Source organism: Pseudopipra pipra, chromosome 1 (assembly GCF_036250125.1).
Source record: "Pseudopipra pipra isolate bDixPip1 chromosome 1, bDixPip1.hap1, whole genome shotgun sequence".
In the NCBI taxonomy this organism is placed as follows: domain Eukaryota; kingdom Metazoa; phylum Chordata; class Aves; order Passeriformes; family Pipridae; genus Pseudopipra; species Pseudopipra pipra.
The window spans coordinates 146426503-146442815 of NC_087549.1; the positions used below are offsets into that span (position 1 = coordinate 146426503).

Below are 16313 nucleotides of genomic sequence, written 5' to 3' on the forward strand. Positions count from 1 at the left end.
GGCTTCCAGGCATTTTACATTCTCAAAAACGTTTTAATTCTTGGGGTTTTTTAAGAAATCCTGGAGCTCATGAACGTTTGTGAGCTACCAGTCTGATAGTGCTAAGGGCCTTTTATGATACAGTTGCATCTGTCAAAATACAATCTGCTGCACAAATAGCACTGTATCCCACAGAGAAAAAAAAATACCATCCTTACGAGAAAAGTGCAGCCAGCTTGAAGAAATGCAGTTTTTGGCTTTGTTGTATCACAGGAACAAAATCCCCAAAGATGAGCACAGTGACTGAAGTTCTCGTATTATTCCCCTTGGTTTTCATGGAGTGCTATCTCATGTAGATCAATGAAAGTTTAAATTTGGGGTAAAGAGTCTTCAGATATTTGAGAGAATCTGACAGTGAATGTCTTGCTTATTTTGGATGTAACTTGAAACATAAATAAAACATGTGTCTGTTATTATAGTGATATCACTAAGCAAAAACTCCACTAAGCAGTTCATAATTTATTAATAAACATGATGCTATCTGCTAAGAACCTTGTATGAACTACAGTTGATTGCTAATTCTCGTACTAATTTTGTGTACACATTTATCTTTTTTTTTCCTTTTCATTTAAGTAATTTTGCTGGTGGTGAATGCTCACAGGGCTAGGCAAACGCCTTTTCTTGTGATTACATTATTCTCAGTATTAAAAATAATTAATTACTAACTTCTAATGTACTGAAGGAATATATGTATTTTTCTTTTTTCTGATTTTTGGGGTTTGTATTTCTAATTTTTATCAGTCTATGCCTAAGAAACATAACTTGACAAGATTTCTGAGGTTCATTGTGCAACTTCATTCACATTACTGAAAGACTTGGTTCTGAAAAGGTAATAACCCTGAGAGCTGCTGTGATGCTCAGGGCCAAAGCTGTAAGAATTAGAACTTGAGAACAAAGATTGGTGAAATCATCAGAAAATGAAAGCCATCATCACTAAGCTGATTTAACCAGGTATGTTTCTTGAGGATGCATAACCTGAGGAACTGGGAATTGTATCCTGGAGCATGGCTGTGCACTTTAGGGTATGTTCTAGCTTCAAGTCAGACTGAAGCTTGTGTTTGTGTTATTTGTGACCTCTGGTTTCTATTAAATAACAGGAGAATCAGGACTGTGGCACGGGCTATGGAAGCCTGATTCAGTAAAGTTTTACCCAATGGGACTCCTCACACTAATGAAATACCTCCATGAATTTTGTCCCATTCCAGTCATTGAATGGATTCCAGTTGGCTGCAAAGTCCACTGGAAAATGAAAGCCCACTTCACTTCAGATGCTTAGTGTTAAATCAACTGTTATATGTGGTCAATGGAGAAAGAATGCACTTTTGGATATTTGAAGTGCAGCAAGGTGTCACTGGTTAAATGCATCATTAATCCACATTGTAGTAATGGGGTTGTTGTAACCATGGTAGTCTAAGGATGTACAGGAACTATAACCTCAAGGACTTCTGGTTTTTAAGACCAGCTAACAGAATTGGCAAAATTGAAGAGTTCTTAGGCTAGAGATCTCATCGATCTGATTCTTGTATTTAGTTTAGTAAAAGTCACTGTAGAACTCACTTTCCCTGTATTTCAGTTATCATAACATTTAAAAAAACTACTGATATTACTTAGATTAATAAAAATTTTCATAGAAGTCTGTGTTTTACACTCTGCCAAATAGGCATTTTTAGAAGGCAAAAAGTGAAAGCAGACATTCTGGCCTAAATATATTCCAGGTTATATCTGAGAGAGGGTGATCATCAGAGAGAGAACCAAGTGTTTTGAAACAATGAGGTGATGGGAGAAAATTTATTCAGCTGCTTATATATTTTGTTGGATATGAATTCTCCCAGCTGTGTACATTCCCCATTCTAAGTCTTGTCAGATATGATTGTGTACATAATGAATGCATTTCTGTGGTCGCACCTACATAAAAAATAAAGGAGTGCTGTAACCAAGCTGTTTCTCTGTTGATAGAGTATCAGATTCAGAGTATTTCAGGTTAAATCTAACTATGGTAATCCAGTTTTGCAGTTTGTTTTTTACTCACCCTGATGAATAATTATTATTGAAATAATGGAAAGTACATATTTAAACATAATGAAGGAGCCTTTTGTTGAGTAAGGATTTCTTTTACTTTACACTGTAAGAATGGAATTACACTTAATGGTAATGGTAAATCACAGTCAAGATGCTCAAATCAAAAGTAATTAGAAAAACTTTAGTCTGAGAATGAGAAATGGCCTTTTTGTTTGGACAGTAGGTGAGATGCATGACAAAGTTAATGGACATATAATCTTCACTTTCAGGCCTGTAAAATAAAAAGGATTGATTTTGCAAGGCAAGTTTCATATCTGAAATACCTCAAGAGAAATATAGCTGAGATGGTAGTGGCAAGTGGAGCTGCTGTATAAACAAATGCAGGAACTCTTCTAAGCTCAGCAATAATTCATGTGTGGCTCCAGAGAGTGGAATCTGTTTTAGGTGTTGATCTATGATAACAGGATTTGTGCCTCAGTAAGGAATGTGTGGACACCAGTGACTACCCAGGCCTTGGGCGTGTTAGAAGGAGACTGTCTCTTTCTCTGTGGAGATGAGAAATGCTTCTCAGAGCTCCTCAATCTCCCGCTTTCTTTCTCTATCTCAGGAAAAACGTTTCAAAAGCAACAACAAATTATAAAATTCACACCAAGCTTACTGAGCCATTCAGTCAAATGCAGGGAGGGCTGATGAATTGCTTTTGTGTCACTGCATAAACATGTGCTGTGTAGTCATTAACAACATGGGTCTGGAGTCTACCACAGCTACAATGGTGTTTATCATCTTTATGTCATGTAAAAGATTTCCACAGCTTCAGTGATTTTTTTGGCTAGACCTGAAGTTAGCTGCATTGTGTCAACCTAGGGTAGGCTCTGCTTTAGCAGGATTAAAAATGTGTTCCTAAGCTGCAACTTCAGAAGCTGCTCATATTTCAGGATGCTGAACTTAAATTTCTGTACATTTCATGGGAACATTTGGAAGAAAAAGTGCAAAGCGCTGCCTGGACTTCTCTGCCTGCAGAGCTTCTTTCAGGCCATTATGGAACAGACCTTTACTGGTACTTCCACAGCACATCCACCTCAACATCTAACATGTGCAGTAGAATGTTCAACAGTACAGAGATCTAGTGAGATTGATTTTTTGTATGCTGTATATCACTCTTAAAGTGCAAATTATTCTGGCACTTGTCTTGTTTGTAAGAAGGCTGTTATGCCAGAAAACCAGAATAACTCTGCTGTAGAGAAAACCAGTGCTGACATTGAAATCTTGAGGATCTGTGCATTGCTTTAGTACTGACTATCTCTGGAATCACGTTTGCCAAGATGTTTATTTTCTATTTGGAGTTTTCCAGCACCTATAGCAGGTGCTGGAAAAAAAGTAAAACTAAAAAATCTCTAGAACTGCTTTACAGTAGCCCTCCAAGATTTGAGTCATTGTCATGCATGTTTGTGCCACACAAATTCATCGTAAGCATTTCACACCTTCTTGGTTATTCAGGTACAATGAAGCTTTGAGGTATTTTCTTTTGATCTCCTACACATGAAATAAATCTCTGAAGTCCTGAGGTAATTTTTAGTTAAGTTCAAGAACTTCTTGAAGTTGAGTGTCTGTGGGGGTATGAATGTACATGTTATTTGTGTATATATTTGCATAATACCATAAAACACACAGTACTGGTAAAAAACCCGAAGAGCTAAACAGCATTTTAAGCAGGACTCATGTCTCCATCCTCCTCTGTCCCAGCTTGATGTGTTTTGCAAAAATAAGAGTTGAACTTGTTGCTCTGCTAGGCTTAGCACTCCTGCAAGATCTTAGGGGCAGCATTTGGTCCCACATGGAGCGAAAGCCTCCTTAGCAGCATCGTGGTTACCACCCGACTCCTACTGAGTTCAGAACTCAGCAGCATCAGAAATCCCAGTCCCATGCAAACCTTAGTCCAGGAGTTGCTCTCCAACCCAGGAGCCACAGCTCTGCACAGGGGTCACTGAGTAACATATTCCTTCAACATGCTTTAGGAACTTAACTACTTCTCTCCCTTCACATAAGCACTTTTGAATGATTGTAGGAGCACAGTATTTTTCTGTTCAGTTCCATGCTGAGCTTGGCTGTGTCCGGAGTTACTATGACACAGATAAATAACTGTTTATCCAGCTTTTGGCTGAAATTTGTTTTCAGCCACAGTTTCAGAATAACAGGTCAGGCTCTCCAGTGGCTCAAGAAAGCGTGATGATTCAAAGCAGGTTTCAGAGGCTATGAGTATGTGATTTGAATAATCAAAGATCTGAATCAGGCCTTAAACAAACAGAGAGAATGACATTGTTTCTGTCTTGAACTGGTAAAGCAGCACCCACTTTGGAATATGTTATATTAAATTAACTCTTTCAATTTCCCAGTAGGGCTGCACAGAAAAAACTCATCACTGGAGTCATAACATTGCAGGATTTGAATCATGGCTCTCATATGGCAGACATATGAATTAGAACAGTTTTCTGAACTACATGGAAGTAACCCAAAATATATGTGAAATGGGCTCTTTACCATACCTCTAGATGTTCTAAAACAGAGCAGTGATATTTTGACATGTTTCAGGATATTCTCATGTATAGATATTTTGATAGGTGTAGAGTTATGTTGATGTTTCATGAAGTGATGTTACTACAGTGAAGAAATCCGCATTTAAAAATTCTAGTGAAGCTAGAGGACATGATAAGGCAGACTGCCCCGTGATGTGCGAGCCTCTGAGGCAGGAGTCAGATTTCTAGCTTATTACCTTCCTTAATGTTGCCAAATTTTGTCACTCATGTTCATGTATGGAGATTTTAACTAGAATGACTTTGGAAATCCATAAAAAACCTGGAGTGCAGAACTTGACGAGTCATTTTCATTTGCTGAAGATTAAGGTGTAAACTTTTTGTCTGATTTTCTCTGGCTACTGGGTAAAATGCTAAGTGTTGTCTTTTGGCTTGTCAAGACCAAATTAGTCTGGGATCCACTCCAACTGTCTCTGTTACAATGACATCTTGGCAATCACCAAACACTCCCAATCTGGAGCAGGTATTGCCCAGAGGTACCCAGGATCAGAAGGGATGTTGTACCCAGATCATTTAGATAAGGTAGGTCTTACACTGACCACAGTGTAGGAACAGCAGCTGTGTATGTAAAAATACTCAAGTTTTAGCCCAAGTCACAGGTAAGTTTTTCAACTTCCACTGAAACCCACCCTTCTTTTACCCAAACTAATTAGGCTGAAGCCAAGCACAGGCACATGTGAGGGAATGCACTCTGCATCACAGGGTAAGTGTTCTTAGACAAGGGGGCACCAAGGAAGGCTTTTTCCCTGAGCCTGCTTTCAGCATTTTTTCCTTATAAAACTCATGGCTCAGAGATCAACAAGTTTATTTTTTCCTATTATGTGACATCTGGGATTGGAGTTCTGCAGACAGAACAAGTTCTTGCTGTTGGCTTTTGCTGATCACTGTGGCTGTTGATGAGCAGCTGAACAGAGATTTCCAGGAGGGACAGTGTTCTGGAGCCACATGCATTGCTATGGGCAAGGCACACATCAGGTCACATAGGGGTTCTTTGCTTTAAGGCATGTAACTTTAAGGCTGTATATAAAAATAAGAACAATAAGATTATATGAAAAACCTTAACAGTACAGTCCTAGGAATATTCTTGGTGAAGGCAGAATGAGAAATACTTACCTTATCCCACTCACACAAATTACAGATTCTAAAGCTATGTAACCCTTAAAAATTAATAGATTATATTTTTCATATAATTCTACTAGTAATATGTTATTTATATGGAATTTTACTGATAGTAAATATCTCACTATCACAGTTTGTTGTACAGGCAGCATAGAAGTAACACTTTAAGGACTTTGAGGAATAAAGCTAAACAGAACATTAAATTTCTCCAAAGAGAATGATGGAGATCTATGGCTCATTTATTTAAGATCTTGTATGCTTCTGCAAAATGCATTTTAGATAATATTTAGAGATAATGTTAATGCTATTTATTAACTATTCATTATAGTACATAGCCCACTAGAGGGCTGCTTTTCAAATAAATTGCATCCAGAGTGTTAATAAAAGTGTTAAGTGTTTAAAAACAAAAAATATGCAACATGAATACGTATATAATTTTACCACATTATTTTGTCAAATATCTTCTGTTGCTGCCTGTTATATACAGAACATACTAAAACAATATAAATTGTGGCCCCAACTCTACAAACATTTAGAATATGTTTGGCTTTAAGTATTTTGTTAGACTTTCCTTATAAGCTACTGATAAGTTTAGCGTTAAAGAGATGCCTGAATGCTCCTGAGACTGTCTTCTGTCACATATCACACCATCTCTGGTTGTGGAGGGGCAAAGTTCCAATGTTTATCCCCTGTATTTGATTTGAATATTGCATAGCAGAGGTATTTTGACATCTGAATGACAGGTCACAGCTTCAGTTTGGAAATCATGTGTCAGTAGTAATTTCTTTTCTTGTGCTCTGATTGTGACAACGCCCTCCACCTTCTTTACAAATTTTTAAAGAACACGACAAGGAAATGAGGAGATTACAATGTTAAGAAAAATACAGGAAACCTGATTTTCAGACACAATTATCAGTCTATATTGATTTATGTTTTCCTCCTGAAACAGTATATAAAGCACAAGCATTCAAGTGTCACATTGGTTCATGAATTCCTTTACAGTAGCACTGTGTGATTTAAAGGAGCAGAAGTGCCAAGTGATGTGGCAGTTGCCATGGCAACTACAGCAATTCAATTTTTATTCAGTATCATGTAAAATGAAACAAGATACAGTTTGCCTTGTGGCTTCAGGAACTTATGCATTCTACCAGTGTTGTTGCTTTTTGTCTTTTTTAACATTGTGCCATTTAAATAGTAGCATGTGTTTGTTTTAAGGATTTATCTTGGGTTTAGGCCATGTCATGCCATTGTTTTTAAAGCAGAGTTTCCCTTACAAACTATTATAAATCTGCAGAGAAAAGAGCTTTAGATGCTAGCACTGGCTACATAAAGCCAACTGCAGGGTAATTCTGCTCAAGAATCAATGTTAATATCCACCCTAACTATGATTTGGCAGCCTGCACTTGACATATTCATAAAGAAGATATGCAGAATCCTTAAATAGGAGAACATGATTGTTTGTACTAGATATCTCACTGATTCATGAAATTCAGCAACCTCCTTCTACTAGCAGCCATGAGTTCTTTATGACTCAAAGGAAAACAAAATCTTCAGTGGTGTAATGGGTTGGCTGGGGAAGCTGTAGATTAAGATTAAATTCTCTTAAACTGTCTGAAGTCTGAGGGATAGAGATGGTCAGAAACTGTAAGAAGGGAGATTCTTTCACCTCTGCTGGTAGGAGCTTGGTCCCGGCAGGAACAGGTGGATTTCAAACAATCTCAAACACAGATTTAACTATTTAAGGAGAGGAAGAGGTGGCAGATCCCAGTCCCTCAGCCCTCTTTCTAGAAGACCCCAGGCAGCAAACATTCCCATTCAGATCAACCTGGAAAGCCACCTTCAAGGACCTCTGCTCTTAGTCCATAAGCATAGAGGAGCAAGTGTCTAATTCTAGGATTCAAACTGTGAGACATCCAGCCTTCCTATATGAATCTTTTACATCAGGGGCCTTATAGCTGCATCAGTGCTGGTAAAATAAACAAGAACAGGGCATAGAGCCTGTCATGGTCCCACGTTTGTCTGTACTGCTAAATTGTTGTCATAGTCACAGTATGTCCTGTGCCAACCAGTACTCTTCTGGGCTGTTTGCTTCTAAGTCTAAGCAAGATCCAGGCCAGGGACCATTCATAACAGGAAGTTTCAGTGTGGTCACCTTTGGAGCACAGGCATAAAGGTATGTTAGAATTAAACAAGAATAGGATTAAAACTTTAGCTGCACGTAGTGACTTTTTTTCCCCTATCTAGTTAGAATAATTGTTGTGCCACTTATTATAGGTTTTTTACTACTAGGCTGTAAAACTTCAGATCTCTTCTGCTTTGTGTGAAGGCTGATGGCTTGGTAGCATGTTCTCATTCATTCTGCTCAGAATTGTTTTGCACTTTTACCTCATTAAGTTTCCACCCTCAAAGGCAACGTGTTGCTGCATGTCCATCCCTTCAGCATCCTTCAGAATGCAAGGCTTTATGTGTTACACATATAAAAGCATATTTCTGTCAGAATACTCTTAATAAGAGTCTAAATTTAAGCATGAGGACTCCTATTAAATTAGTTTTGTTGAAGCTCCGTTTGGGGTTCTTTTTGCATTAATCAGCAAGATTTATCCTGATGAGATAGTTTTAAGATTTAGTTAGGCAGATGTTTGAGTTGCTTTGACTAAGCATAGTTTTAGCTCTGCTCACACTTTGACTGGTTTAAGGGTTTTTGTAATTAGAATGCAAACATACTTCACTGAATTGTTAACTCAAGATTTTTGTAGAAACACCAGTGGCTCACAAACCACAGAATGTCCCCAACGGGTCTCTGTTTCCACTTTGGTACATGTAGGTATCCCTGATACATATTGCTGGGCACTAGGCACAAGCGTTGAAGACATAGCTGATAGATAAGGAGAGAACTGGCAGAAACACTGCAGCTCCAGCAAAATACCCATTTCAGTGAAGAATTATATGTGTCTGTGTACTGTACACCAAGACTTGGGTAGGGCATGAGCACAGCACGAAAACAGCTCCTGGGTCAGTGTGACTGCTTTTAGTGCTATGGAGAGATCTGTCATAGAGTGATTTTTCCATGTGATCTGAGCATATCAAGTGGTTCAGTATTAGAACCTGTGACAAGGAAAAGGGACATGATTCAGTGCCACAGAGAAGTGACCTAGTCCATTAATGCTCGAGGACCACTGTGGTTGACAACAGTTCACTGTGCACTTTGCTCTTGCAAAGGGGCATCATTTTGGAAACTATTTATCTCTCTGGTTCTTTACCTTTAGCAGGTACAGTAATGACTTCATTTAGCAAACGTCAGTGCTGGGTTTATGATGCAGATTTCACTGGATTGTTAAACTGTTAATTTACAGATCTTTACTAAGTGAATGCAAACAAATTCTGGTCCTCAAAGCTCTGCTAATGCACAATGCTTGAATTTTAATTTCCAGTCCATCTTAGATTACGGTGATGAAAAACAATATTTAATCCCTCGTTAACACATGAATAAGAGGAAACTGTCATTTCCCACCAAACAATAACGGGATTATCTCAAGAACTGTCAGTTTATGTGAAAACATTATGTTGCCCAAATTTTCATAAAAATTAGCAGTGGGTAATATTCAAGATCAGAGCAATGGAAAGAGGGAAATCTGCATTCATGGTAATAAATATTCATATTTGTCTGCTCAGGAGATGAAAATCTAATCAAGGGGCTATTGATGCGCTGGCTTTTTTTCTTTTTTTTTTTTTTAACCAAGATGTTTCATCTAAATTGGGTTTGATATGGAAATTAGTCTTACTCCAAGTCCTCCAGGCCATGAGCATGCTGGGATAACACTGGAGGTGTCCAGTACATCAGATGTTGCTGCAAGCATCTGATTCTACAGACAACAAACACAATAAAATAAAATAAAAAGTTGACAACATCTCAAGGGTCAAGCTTCCAGTGGCTTAGGGTGTTGTGGGGTTTTTTTTCTCCCCTGAACATTTTAGTTTTATCCCAGTTAAATCCTCAGTACTGCAGGGTTAAAATTGTCGTCATTTTTTGCTTTTGTTGACAATTACCATAAATCAGAAGACACTCTGCATGAAGCTTAATGAAATATGTATGATATAAAAATGGGAAGAAGATAAGAGCAGTATGCTGCTTTAGGATTTTGTGTGTGTATCTATGCATCTGTGCGTGCAAATGCACAACCTGAAGAGCTAAGTTGTATTTTGTGTGCTGTGCACTGAATGGAAGAGTCAGGCAGCTGCTGACTGGAAAACATACAAAAAACATATCATATGAATAAAATGTATCATAGTTTATCCAAAAGTGAGTGTAGTATGTTTTCCGTGTCAGTCAATAAGTTCAATTAATATACTTGCCTGTTAAAATATTCAGTTAAAAATATTTCTTGACGCCTTTTTTTGTTTTTGCTGGTGTGAAAATCTGGTTCATCCTAAAAGTGTTTGCCTTGACATACTTTAGTAGTAGTAGTAGTAGTAGTAGTAGTAGTAGTAGTAGTAGTAGTAGTAGTAGCTGTTGTTGTTGTTATTGTTGTTGTTCTTGTTGTTGATGATGATGATATCTTGTCCATTATTTTACTTCTTGGGGTGTTACGACCTTTTTAAAAAAATTAGACACATAACTAAGGTCCTGATCCTACAAATAACACATGTATATAGAAATACATACATACACACACACACACACACATACATATGTGTGTGTGTATAAATAAAGACATCCTTTTGTGGAAGAGTATTGTGTTTTCTGAGATCTACCTAACAGACTCGTGGGTGCAACTGGACACTGGATGATTTCATCCAGCTACTGATTGTGCACACACGAGCAGTGTGTGAATCAGTCCCTTTAAAACTCAAAATGCCATCAATGAGTTTATTAAATTCCTGGAAAAAATGTCGTACAAAAAGCATCTTTTTAGATTTGGAATTGGGCAAAAGTCCTATCAGCAACATTCAGCTATATTGCCTGTAGCAGGAGAGAGCAGAAAGGTAGGTAGAGCCTGCTCTAAGAGAAAGGATGTTCCTACTGACCAAGAAAAGGGAAGAGTTAGACTACAAATATTGCCTGTTGAGAAGGTTGCATCCTTTTATTATCAAATATATACCAAATAAGAATATGGAAATATGGCTTGTACTGTTTCAAAATTCCAGTAATTTGTGCAATAAATCATTGCAAAGCAAGTATAAGCAGCCTGCAGAGTGTGTTGTGCATGTATTGGCAGACCTGATATCTTTTACTGTACAATCTGTGCTGGCATCTTTGTCCAAAATGTTTTTCAGAGACTTTATCTTCCTAATCAACTCCTTTGCCAAGCTCAACAAAAAAAAGAAAAGAAATCCATGTAGCATATATAGCAGATGGGTGTTCAGTAGCATACAGGTGTTCAGCGTGCAGCTGCCAGATAATGTAAGGTAGGTAGATATTTCATGAAAAATCCCATTACTTGTTCCTAAAAGAAGGAGTGGTCCATTTTCCTAGTGCTACCTTCACTAGCAAGATGTACACCTGAGAATATTAATGGCTCCTCTTAACTCTTTCCCATTTGATCAGAGTAGTGCTTAGATGACAGCTGCCTTTTTTCTCTTTGCCTTTTCCCAAGACTCTAAATTGGCTCTGAAGTTCATCATTTTCTGCAGCGGAACAGCAGCAGCCTGCACTGAGGTTAGACAGCATCATTTGACCTGAGTTCCTCTTTATTCACTTCACCTTCTTACATGTCTTGCTATTAATTTTAGCATAAATCATAATTGTTTCATCATGGAGAAAATTGGAAATCCTTCATATAGAGCAAGTAACTTAGGCTACAATAGATGAATATGTAGGAAAAATGATCAAATCAGTTTTAGTTGCTTCTACTGGAATGCTGATTTGAGTTTGTCTTAAGTAGAGAGATTATGATTAGAGAAGCATCAATCATAGAATCATAGAATGTTTGGGTTGGAAGGGACCTTAAAGATCACCCAGTTCCAACACTCCTGCCATGGACAGGGACACCTTCCACTAGATCAGGTGGCTCAAAGCCCCATCCAGCCTGGTCTCAAATACTTAAGCCATCGTATTAAGCCATAGTACATCTCAAAGTAGCATCTGGAGATGAGCAATGCAGTGCTGCTTGTAAGTAGTATGTCTGATACAGTGTCAGTACTCACACCACTAACTTCTGCAACCAACTTTATCTTCTTAAGGTGCTATGTATTAAGTAATATCATCAAATTCTTACCACAGGTAAGAAAGAGGCTTCAGGTGCTTCATGGACCTCAGCTGTGGCCCTGGGTTCCATTTCCAGTGACCTTCATGCAGGGAGCTGCTACTTCACACTACTGAAGTATCACAAGCATCTTCAGGATACGCACTCTGATTTTCCCCACAGAATTGCCATGTATACATTTGGCAGTGCTCAGCAGGATACTGCTCTCTGTGCTGAAGAGCTTCTTAATATCGTGAATGTTTGCCATTTGGATGAAATCAAGTCTTTTCCTAGTTTTTCATGACAGAAGCATAGCAGAGACCCAGAAGAGAGGGGAGGTGTAGTCCTCACGCAGAAGGAGGGACACCCCGATTTTCTGCACAGCTCTTCTATGTGGGCTAAACATGATCAGCTACACTGGGCAGTAGCCTCCTGGAATTGTTTCATTTTATGTAGATATTTTAACATTCCAGATAGCTTATGAGAACCTGGGACAGGTAGGTGTTCAACATAGCTCCTGGTTCACACTAAGATTCTTTTTGTGAGTGAAATGTGTGAGTTTGGTTTCCCACAGGAGTGCTCTGACACTAAACTCTAAATGGTGGTAAAGCTTTCTGTCACCTGATCATTAACAAAAAGTGATGGTTTTGACATGAAAAAAATTTCCTATTCAAAGTTTTCCTAAAACTTTTGTGGATCTGTGAAAAAAAATCCCTCTGTAGCAAATTGATATTTCTTTGCATAAATCATTTAATTGAGAAAAGGCTGAGTAGTTTTGATTAACAGGGGCATTACAGTAATGCTTTCTAGACAGGATTGGGATCTCTCTGGGTACCTGCCCACACATAAAGTGACAGGAAAACTATGTCTTTGAGTGATTAAGATAATCACCGAAAAAGACAAGATTAGAAAAGAAAAGGAATAAAAATTATCATCTTTCTTATTTTAAAATTAAGTATCCAAATTATAAGGATACGAAATTAAATTATCCAGATTTAGAAACAAGTCCATGAGAAATTTGTGTCCGGATCCAAAGTCTAGCCCAGTGCCAGAACCAGATGCTCACCTTTCCTGCCCATTAGTGTGCAATTCCAGAAGCATCAGGATGGAAGCTTATCTTCAGACTTGACTTAACAAAATGTTTTAATAATCCTAGCTATGAAATGCTAGGAGCTGATCTTGGATTTTACAATAAGAGGCAAAGTGGTTGTGATACTGTATGGTATGTAAATTATATGCAAAGTATATTGGCATGCAAATTTGAATGCTGAAAGGAAAATCATTCTTTTCTAAACCAGAGAAGAGAGTTTTTCACCCAGATAAGCCATAATCTGCTGATAATTTTTTTTAACAAACTGACAGTATTTCATTACATTTTGAAACATATAATAAATATATAAAATAAAAATAATTTTTTCTCCTTTCTAAACAGGTTCAGTTTCTTTACTTTGCTGATACCAAGAAGACAAAATTGCTAAAAGTCTGTCAGATAACTAAGATCACATGAGGAAGCCATATTATAAGAAAAAAGTTAATTATTAATGTGTGAAATTTTAAATTGTCATTTTAAGATTTTAATCTTTTGGCTTCATCAATAGAAGCTTGGAGTAGATCCAGGTGTTATCTGTGACCTTGTTGGTCAATAACACCCACAGTGGCTAATACCGTGTTGTTATTGTTGTTTTGTGTCCATTAGACAACGAAATGTTCCTCCATCTATTGACATGGTGAACTTTGGAAACACTAATGGGGAGATACAGAATATTTCAGGAATGGGTAATGTTGACAGGGCAAGATGCACCTGTTTGTCTCTCTGGCTCACCAATACCACAATGGTTATCAAGCATATTTTGTTAAGTGCAACAAGAGAAAGCAGAGCAATAGTGGCTGTGTGGGCTGTCTTTCCTCGGTTTTATCTTTTTCATTTTGAGCCTGAGTTTTGTGCCAGACTAATAGCCGATGGCAATGGGCTGGGGAAGTGCAACTTTCACTAAGATTAGGGAATGTGCAGAAAACAATGTGTGAAATCCTGATTTGACAAGGGTGAACAGACTGGTGAGGGCACCAAGACATTTTGTGAAGTGAAACCATATTTGTACCCAACGTGTCTAGAAAAAACCTGTAACAACCAAGGTGCCAAAAGATCCCACCCAGGAGACAATAAGAATGACATCCTCATTATACCAGTCAGGGAATAAAGGAGGTGCAGAATTCATTCTACCCTTTCCAATTACTGGCAGCTTATATTAATTGATGGTAGTGGAACAATGTGTGTGTTGTTGTGCTCTGGGGTGATTATCCTTGTGAGACTGTAAGTTCAACAGTTGTCATGCAATTTGGAGTTGCAGGCTGGCAATTTTTGTAATTGAATCTCAGGAAATAAACAAAATATGGCAACTTGATACATTTTGAGCAATTAAATTTCTGCTGAGTTTTCTTCTTCATCCTGGGGACTCCCAAATTCTCAGTCAAATTCTGTCTCTGATTAGGAATGTAAATAACCTCAAAGAAACAGAAGAAGAAAGACATCTTTATTGTATATATGTCACAACAATATATTGTATTGGCACCTGCCCTTAATTCAAAACATAGTCTTAAAAATCTGCCATCTGATCACAAGTTAGGAAAGCAGACTGAAAAACTGTATCAACTGTGGATTTTCTGGCTCAGGAGAGGGGGAACCACAGAATTCCTCGTTGTAAAATTACTTATTTGCAGGGTGCGAATTCAGTACTCCTACCCAACCTGTTCAGGATGTAAAGCTTTCAGAGCAAGGTCTCTTCCTTACTTCATGTCCAGTGTCTAATATGTTTATTATTAATTATCACAATGTAGCAGGTACAGGGAACCACCAGGCTGGATTCCCTCATGCTAAATACCTGACAGATTAACAAATGCTTAAGGTTTGCTGGATCATTTCCTGAGAAGATAAATGATACATGAAGTTATTTCTTTGGTTCAATCCTGCTCATTTACAGAGCTGTACACTGGCTCTGTTTCATGGGACACTGGAGGAGTGGGCAATCACAGACACATTCCAGGACCTCAGTTAATAAGACTGGCTCTGGCTTTATCCAGAGCTTTGAAAGTCTGGCTCACAGTTTCCAAGGCTTCCTGCACCCTTACCCTCCAGTGTGGTATGAGCCCACTGATTAGAAAAGTCTATTTGTAGCTGACATTATCCACCTCAAACTTAGTTGTACAGACACTTAACTGAATCATCTGTGATAGGAGTGTAGTCAGCTGAGCTCTATAATCAGCAGAGTCCAGCCATGATTGGAAATGCCTTGTATTTCCCACTGCTGATTAGAGGAAGAGCCAAAGGCCGGGGCTGCATAGTTAAATTGAATTCAGTTTAAAAGCTGAGGCTGAATAGATTGGATCTCCACTACATCTGAGGTGTAAAGCTGATTCTGTCATATAAATAACTAGGTAAATTATGGATATCACAGACTTTAGTGTTGGCTGAAGGTGTGATTGGTGCAAATAATGTTCACTGAACTCTATGTTGGTCTGATAAGCCTGTCCTAGGGATTCCTGAGTGTGATCTTCAACCATTTATGGCCATCTTTGAAAGAGCACTAAGGCTGGGCTCGTGTAGAGTGTGAGCACACTGAGCTCCAGCAGTCAGGTAATCAAAGTCCAGCAGGTTTCCCAGCCCTTGTGCATTTCTGTGAGGCCATACAAGACCTCTTTAGTCCTGTCCTACACTCCATGTAGTCCATACACCATGTAGCCCAGTGGTTAACCTCCCTTCCAGGGCATCCCTTGGAGAACTGCTGGCCTACACAGTGAATAGTCTATAGCCTGCATTAGTTTCATAGTTGATAAAGAGCCTCTTCTAGTAGCCTGAAGCCCTCTCTTTACAGGAAATGAGTTCCCTAATATTGATATTTGAACACAGAGACAACAAAGATTTCACTCTGTTTTGCCTGGTGTTGAGAAGTGGCATGGGGTTTGCCATGCTGACAGGGCACTTTGCAAGGAAAAAGTAAGGTGTTTGCTGTAACTAAAGGATATTTCCTTCTATTCTTTTCCTTTTTACTTTGTGTTAAAGATGTATGACTTCCCACTCAGCACAGCTTGCAGTGCGCCTTTGTTTTCCAAATTAGAAAAACAAAACAAGCTGTTTCTCAATATAGTTGTCGGGCAGTTTGTTGCATCAAGCTGTGAGCAATGTATGCCATGGAAAGAGCCCTGGCTGATGCCAGCAGAGGAGATGTGTGATGGGGATGCAAAAATAGTGATGCCACTTGGAGTGTATGCAAACAACTGTGTTTCCCTTCTAGTAGTGTAGAAACCCCTGGTGTGTCCCCGAACCTCAAAGCTAACTCAGAAGAAAAATATAATAATGTCATCATCT

The 16313-nt window shown here is 38.4% G+C and overlaps 1 protein-coding gene and 1 long non-coding RNA gene across 3 annotated transcripts in view; both read left to right on the forward strand.

Moving 5' to 3' along the window:
• Positions 1–14354, forward strand: LOC135403757 (uncharacterized). Its single transcript, XR_010425486.1, has 2 exons — positions 1–11174; positions 13383–14354. It is a non-coding gene; the product is annotated as an uncharacterized LOC135403757 (long non-coding RNA).
• The window catches only part of PTPRN2 (protein tyrosine phosphatase receptor type N2), a 641953-nt gene that overhangs the window by 404215 nt on the left and 221425 nt on the right, over positions 1–16313 (forward strand). The window lies entirely within an intron of this gene.